This window comes from Cicer arietinum, chromosome 3 (genome assembly GCF_000331145.2).
Source record: "Cicer arietinum cultivar CDC Frontier isolate Library 1 chromosome 3, Cicar.CDCFrontier_v2.0, whole genome shotgun sequence".
In the NCBI taxonomy this organism is placed as follows: Eukaryota; Viridiplantae; Streptophyta; class Magnoliopsida; order Fabales; family Fabaceae; genus Cicer; species Cicer arietinum.
In genome coordinates, this window is record NC_021162.2 from 29,299,626 (window position 1) to 29,307,587 (window position 7,962).

Here is a 7,962-nt window from a genome sequence, read left to right on the forward strand (position 1 = left end):
TTAATCGAAGTGTCAATCGATTTGGTTGTATTTGCCTGAAAAGTTCTTACCAGATGTTTAGTTCAATCGATGTCCCAATCGATTGCAACCAAACTTAACATGATTGAAATTCTCACAATAGATTGTCCAATCGATTGTGTTTGTCACAGGTCAAATTATTTTTCAAAAATTATCTAAGCAATCGATTTGCCAATCGATTACCCTACAAAACGGATTCTCACTGTGACTTGATCAATCGATTTTCCAATTGATTTGTTTCAATCAGTTTTTAATTTGTGATGTGTACAATCGATTTGTCAATCGATTAGCCTGAAAACAGGTTGCCACTGACTTGCGCAATTTTCAATTCTAATTGTTCCAGTCGATTGCCCAATCGATTAGACAATCACAAACAGTTATGTTTCCTTACACCCTTGTTATGAAATCGATTTCCCAATCGATTTACTCAGTCAAAATTCAACTTTTGTTGATTTCTTGAGTTCCAAGCAATTTGTCTCAAGTGTGTAGGATTGGATTGTTGTTCCTGAAATCTTGCTCAATTAAGATGTTAGATTCATCATATGATGTATGAACATTGTATGTTTGTTAATTATGTCAAAATTAGGATTCAAAGGGCTAAAGTCCAACAATTAGGGTTTTTAACCAATCTTGTGCATCCAATAGGTGTGTTTGTCTCATTGGATGAATATTTAGGTCATTTTCGTTCTCCCTAGGCTTATTCTTGTGCATTTAGGGTTTTTAACCAATCTTGTGCATCCAATACGTTCATTTGTGTCATTGAATGAACAATTAGGTCATTTTCGTCCTCCATAGGCTTATTCTTGTCCAATTAGGGTTTTTAACAAATCTTTTGCATCCAATAAGTTCATTTGTGTCATTGGATTATTATTTAGGTCATTTTCGTACTCCCGAGGCTTATTCTTGTCCATTTAGGGTTTTTAACCAATCTTGTGCATCCAATAAGTTCATTTGTGTCATTGGATTAACATTTAGGACATTTTCGTCCCCCCTAGGCTTATTCTGGTCCAATTAGGAGTTTTAGCCAATCTTGTGCATCCAATAAGTTCATTTGTGTCATTGGATTATCATTTAGGTCATTTTCGTCCTCCCTCAGCTTATTCTTGTCCAATTAGGGTTTTTAGCCAATCTTGTGCGTCCAATAACTTCATTTGTGTCATTGGATTAACATTTAGGTCATTTTCGTCCTCCCTAGGTATATTCTAGTCCAATTAGGGTTTTTAACCAATCTTGTGCATCCAATAAGTTCATCTGTGTCATTGGATTATCATTTAGGTCATTTTCGTCCTCCCTCAGCTTATTCTTGTCCAATTAGGGTTTTTAGCCAATCTTGTGCGTCCAATAACTTCATTTGTGTCATTGGATTAACATTTAGGTCATTTTCGTCCTCCCTAGGTATATTCTAGTCCAATTAGGGTTTTTAACCAATCTTGTGCATCCAATAAGTTCATCTGTGTCATTGGATTATCATTTAGGTCATTTTCGTCCTCCCTCAGCTTATTCTTGTCCAATTAGGGTTTTTAGCCAATCTTGTGCGTCCAATAACTTCATTTGTGTCATTGGATTAACATTTAGGTCATTTTCGTCCTCCCTAGGTATATTCTAGTCCAATTAGGGTTTTTAACCAATCTTGTGCATCCAATAAGTTCATCTGTGTCATTGGATTATCATTTAGGTCATTTTCGTCCTCCCTCAGCTTATTCTTGTCCAATTAGGGTTTTTAGCCAATCTTGTGCGTCCAATAACTTCATTTGTGTCATTGGATTAACATTTAGGTCATTTTCGTCCTCCCTAGGTATATTCTAGTCCAATTAGGGTTTTTAACCAATCTTGTGCATCCAATAAGTTCATCTGTGTCATTGGATTATCATTTAGGTCATTTTCGTCCTCCCTCAGCTTATTCTTGTCCAATTAGGGTTTTTAGCCAATCTTGTGCGTCCAATAACTTCATTTGTGTCATTGGATTAACATTTAGGTCATTTTCGTCCTCCCTAGGTATATTCTAGTCCAATTAGGGTTTTTAACCAATCTTGTGCATCCAATAAGTTCATCTGTGTCATTGGATTATCATTTAGGTCATTTTCGTCCTCCCTCAGCTTATTCTTGTCCAATTAGGGTTTTTAGCCAATCTTGTGCGTCCAATAACTTCATTTGTGTCATTGGATTAACATTTAGGTCATTTTCGTCCTCCCTAGGTATATTCTAGTCCAATTAGGGTTTTTAACCAATCTTGTGCATCCAATAAGTTCATCTGTGTCATTGGATTATCATTTAGGTCATTTTCGTCCTCCCTCAGCTTATTCTTGTCCAATTAGGGTTTTTAGCCAATCTTGTGCGTCCAATAACTTCATTTGTGTCATTGGATTAACATTTAGGTCATTTTCGTCCTCCCTAGGTATATTCTAGTCCAATTAGGGTTTTTAACCAATCTTGTGCATCCAATAAGTTCATCTGTGTCATTGGATTATCATTTAGGTCATTTTCGTCCTCCCTCAGCTTATTCTTGTCCAATTAGGGTTTTTAGCCAATCTTGTGCGTCCAATAACTTCATTTGTGTCATTGGATTAACATTTAGGTCATTTTCGTCCTCCCTAGGTATATTCTAGTCCAATTAGGGTTTTTAACCAATCTTGTGCATCCAATAAGTTCATCTGTGTCATTGGATTATCATTTAGGTCATTTTCGTCCTCCCTCAGCTTATTCTTGTCCAATTAGGGTTTTTAGCCAATCTTGTGCGTCCAATAACTTCATTTGTGTCATTGGATTAACATTTAGGTCATTTTCGTCCTCCCTAGGTATATTCTAGTCCAATTAGGGTTTTTAACCAATCTTGTGCATCCAATAAGTTCATCTGTGTCATTGGATTATCATTTAGGTCATTTTCGTCCTCCCTCAGCTTATTCTTGTCCAATTAGGGTTTTTAGCCAATCTTGTGCGTCCAATAACTTCATTTGTGTCATTGGATTAACATTTAGGTCATTTTCGTCCTCCCTAGGTATATTCTAGTCCAATTAGGGTTTTTAACCAATCTTGTGCATCCAATAAGTTCATCTGTGTCATTGGATTATCATTTAGGTCATTTTCGTCCTCCCTCAGCTTATTCTTGTCCAATTAGGGTTTTTAGCCAATCTTGTGCGTCCAATAACTTCATTTGTGTCATTGGATTAACATTTAGGTCATTTTCGTCCTCCCTAGGCTTATTTTTGTCCGATTAGGGTTTTTAACCAATCTTGTGCATCCAATTAGTTCATTTGTGTCATTGGATTATCATTTAGGTCATATTCGTCCTCCCTAGGCTTATTTGTCCATTTAGGGTTTTTAACCAATCTTGCGCATCCAATAAGTTCATTTGTGTCCTTGAATGAAAAATTAGGTCATTTTCGTCCTCCCTAGGCTTATTCTTGTCCAATTAGGGTTTTAACCAATCTTGCGCATCCAATAAGTTCATTTGTGTCCTTGAATGAAAAATTAGGTCATTTTCGTCCTCCCTAGGCTTATTCTTGTCCAATTAGGGTTTTAACCAATCTTGCGCATCCAATAAGTTCATTTGTGTCCTTGAATGAAAAATTAGGTCATTTTCGTCCTCCCTAGGCTTATTCTTGTCCATTTAGAGTTTTTAACCAATCTTGTGCATCCAATAAGTTCATTTGTGTCCTTGAATGAAAAATTAGGTCATTTTCGTCCTCCCTAGGCTTGTTCTTGTCCAATTAGGGTTTTTAACCAATCTTGTGCATCCAATAAGTTCATTTGTGTCATTGGATTATCATTTAGGTCATTGTCTTCCTCCCTAAGCTTATTCTTGTCCATTTAGGGTTTTTAACCAATCTTGTGCATCCAATAAGTTCATTTGTGTCATTGGATTAACATTTAGGTCATTTTCGTCCTCCCTAGGCTTATTCTGGTCCAATTAGGGGTTTTAGCCAATCTTGTGCATCCGATGAGTTCATTTGTGTCATTGAATGAACAATTAGGTCATTTTCGTCTTATGTTGGCTTATTCTTGTCCAATCAGGCTTTTTAACCAATCTTGTGCATCCGATGAGTTCATTTGTGTCATTGAATGAACAATTAGGTCATTTTCGTCTTATGTTGGCTTATTCTTGTCCAATCAGGCTTTTTAACCAATCTTGTGCATCCGATGAGTTCATTTGTGTCATTGAATGAACAATTAGGTCATTTTCGTCTTATGTTGGCTTATTCTTGTCCAATCAGGCTTTTTAACCAATCTTGTGCATCCGATGAGTTCATTTGTGTCATTGAATGAACAATTAGGTCATTTTCGTCTTATGTTGGCTTATTCTTGTCCAATCAGGCTTTTTAACCAATCTTGTGCATCCGATGAGTTCATTTGTGTCATTGAATGAACAATTAGGTCATTTTCGTCTTATGTTGGCTTATTCTTGTCCAATCAGGCTTTTTAACCAATCTTGTGCATCCGATGAGTTCATTTGTGTCATTGAATGAACAATTAGGTCATTTTCGTCTTATGTTGGCTTATTCTTGTCCAATCAGGCTTTTTAACCAATCTTGTGCATCCAATAAGTTCATTTGTGTCATTGGATTAACATTTAGGTCATTTTCGTCCCCCCTAGGCTTATTCTGGTCCAATTAGGGTTTTTAGTCAATCTTGTGCATCCAATAAGTTCATTTGTGTCATTGGATTATCATTTAGGTTATTTTCGTCCTCCCTTGGCTTATTCTTGTCCAATAAGGGTTTTTAACTAATCTTGTGCATCCAATAAGTTCATTTGTGTCATTGGATTATCATTTAGGTCATCTTCGTCCTCCCTAGGCTTATTCTTGTACAATTAGGGTTTTTAACCAATCTTGTGCATCCAATAAGTTCTTTTGTATCATTGAATGAACAATTAGGTCATTTTCGTCCTCCCTAGGCTTATTCTTCTCCATTTAGGGTTTTTAACCAATCTTGTGCATCCAATAAGTTCTTTTGTATCATTGAATGAACAATTAGGTCATTTTCGTCCTCCCTAGGCTTATTCTTCTCCATTTAGGGTTTTTAACCAATCTTGTGCATCCAATAAGTTCTTTTGTATCATTGAATGAACAATTAGGTCATTTTCGTCCTCCCTAGGCTTATTCTTGTCCAATTAGGGTATTTAACCTATCTTGTGCATCCAATAGGTGTGTTTGTGTCATTGGATGAACATTTAGGTCATTTTCGTCCTCCCTAGACTTATTCTTGTCCAATTAGGGATTTTAACCAATCTTGTGCATCCAATAGTGTGTTTGTGTCATTCGATGAACATTTATGTCATTTTCGTCCTCTGTAGGCTTATTTTGGTTCAATTAGGGTTTTTAACCAATCTTGTGCATCCAATAAGTTCTTTTGTATCATTGAATGAACAATTAGGTCATTTTCGTCCTCCCTAGGCTTATTCTCGTCCAATTAGTGTTTTTAACCAGTCTTGTGTATCCAATAGGTGTGTTTGTGTCATTGGATGAATATTTAGGTCATTTTCCTTCTCCCTAGGCTTATTCTTGTCCATTTAGGGTTTTTAACCAGTGTTGTGCATCCAATATGTTCATTTGTGTCATTGGATTAGCATTTAGGTCATTTTCGTCCTCCCTAGGATTATTCTAGTCCAATTAGGGTTTTTAGCCAATCTTGTGCATCCAATAAGTTCTTTTGTGTCATTGAATGAACAATTAGGTCATTTTCGTCTTCCCTAGGCTTATTCTTGTCCAATTAGGGCTTTTAACCAATCTTGTGCATCCAATAAGTTCATTTGTGTCATTGGATTAACACTTTGGTCATTTTCGTCCTCCCTAGGCTTATTCTTGTCCAATTAGGGGTTTTAACCAATCTTCTGCATCCAATAAGTTCATTTCAGTCATTGAATGAATATTTAGGTCATTTTGTTCGTCGATAGGCTTATTCTTATCGAATTAAGGTTTTTAAACAATCTTGTGCATCCAATAGGTGTGTTTGTGTCATTGGATGAACATTTAGGTCATTTTCTTCCTCCCAAGGCTTATTCTTGTCCAATTAAGGTTTTTAACAAATCTTGTGTATCCAATAGATGTGTTTTTTTCATTGGATGAACATTTAGGTCATTTTCGTACTATGTAGGCTTCTTCTTGTTGAATTAGGGTTTTTAACCAATCTTGTGCACTCAATAAGTTCATTTGTGTCATTGAATGAACAATTAGGTCATTTTCGTCCTCCCTAGGCTTAATCTTGTCCAATTAGGGTTTATAAACAATCTTGTGCATCCAATAGGTGTGTATGTGTCATTGGATGGACATTTAAATCATTTTCGTCCTCCCTAGGTTTATTCTAGTCCAATTATGGTTTTTAACCAATCTTGTGCATCCAATAGATGTGTTTGTATCATTGGATGAACATTTAGGTCATTTTCGTCCTCCCTAGGCTTATTCTTGTCCAATCAGGCTTTTTAACCAATCTTGTCCATCCAATTAGTTCATTTTGTCATTGAATAAACATTTAGGTCATTTTCGTCCTCCCTAGGCTTATTCTTGTCCAATCAGGCTTTTTAACCAATCTTGTGCATCCAATAGATGTGTTTGTATCATTGGATGAACATTTAGGTCATTTTTGTCCTATGTAGGCTTATTTTGGTTCAATTAGGGTTTTTAACCAATCTTGTGCATCCAATTAGTTCATTTTGTCATTGAATAAACATTTAGGTCATTTTCGTCCTCCCTATGCTTATTCTTGTCCAATTTGGGTTTTTAACAAATCTTGTGCATCCAATAGGTGTGTTTGTGTCATTGGATGAACGTTTAGGTCATTTTCGTCCTCCCTAGGCTTATTCTTGTCCAATCAGGCTTTTTAACCAATCTTGTGCATCCAATAAGTTCATTTGTGTCATTGGATTATCATTTTGGTCATTTTCGTCCTCCCTAGGCTTTTTCTTGTCCAATTAGGATTTTTAACCAATCTTGTGCATCCAATATGTTCATTTGTGTCATTGGATTAACATTAGGTCATTTTTGTCCTCCCTAGGCTTATTCTTGTCTTATTAGGGTTTTTACCCAATCTTGTGCATCCACTAAGTTCATTTGTGTCATTGGATTAACAATTAGGTCATTTTCGTCTTATGTTGGCTTATTCTTGTTGAATTAGAGTTTTTAACCAATCTTGTGCATCGACTAAGTTCATTTGTGTCATTGAATGGACAATAAGGTCATTTTCGTCCTCCCTAGGCTTATTGTTGTCTAATTAGTGTTTTTAACCAATCTTGTCCATCCCATAGGTGTGTTTCTGTTATTGGATGAACATTTAGGTCTTTTTCGTCCTCCCTAGGCTTATTCTTGTCCAATTAGGGGTTTTTACAAATCTTATGCATCCAATAGGTGTGTTTATGTCATTGGATGAACATTTATGTCATTTTCGTCCTCAGTAGGCTTATTCATGTTCAATTAGGGTTTTTAACCAATCTTGTGCATCCAATAAGTTCATTTGTGTCATTGGATCAACATTTAGGTCATTTTCGTCCTCCCTAGGCTTATTCTTGTCTTATTAGGGTTTTTAACCAATCTTGTGCATCCAATAGGCGTGTTTGTGTCATTGGTTGAATATTTAGGTGATTTTCGTCCTCCCTAGGCTTATTCTTGTCTTATTAGGGTTTTTAACCAATCTTGTGCATCCAATAGGCGTGTTTGTGTCATTGGTTGAATATTTAGGTGATTTTCGTCCTCCCTAGGCTTATTCTTGTCCAATCAGGGTTTTTAACTAATCTTGTGCATCCAATAAGTTCATTTGTGTCATTGGATTATCATTAAGGTCATCTTCGTCCTCCCTAGGCTTATTCTTGTCCAATTAGGGTTTTTAACCAATCTTGTGCATCCAATATGTTCATTGGTGTCATTGGATTAACATTAGGTCATTTTTGTCCTCCCTAGGCTTATTCTTGTCTTATTAGGGTTTTTAACCAATCTTGTGCATCCAATATGTTCATTT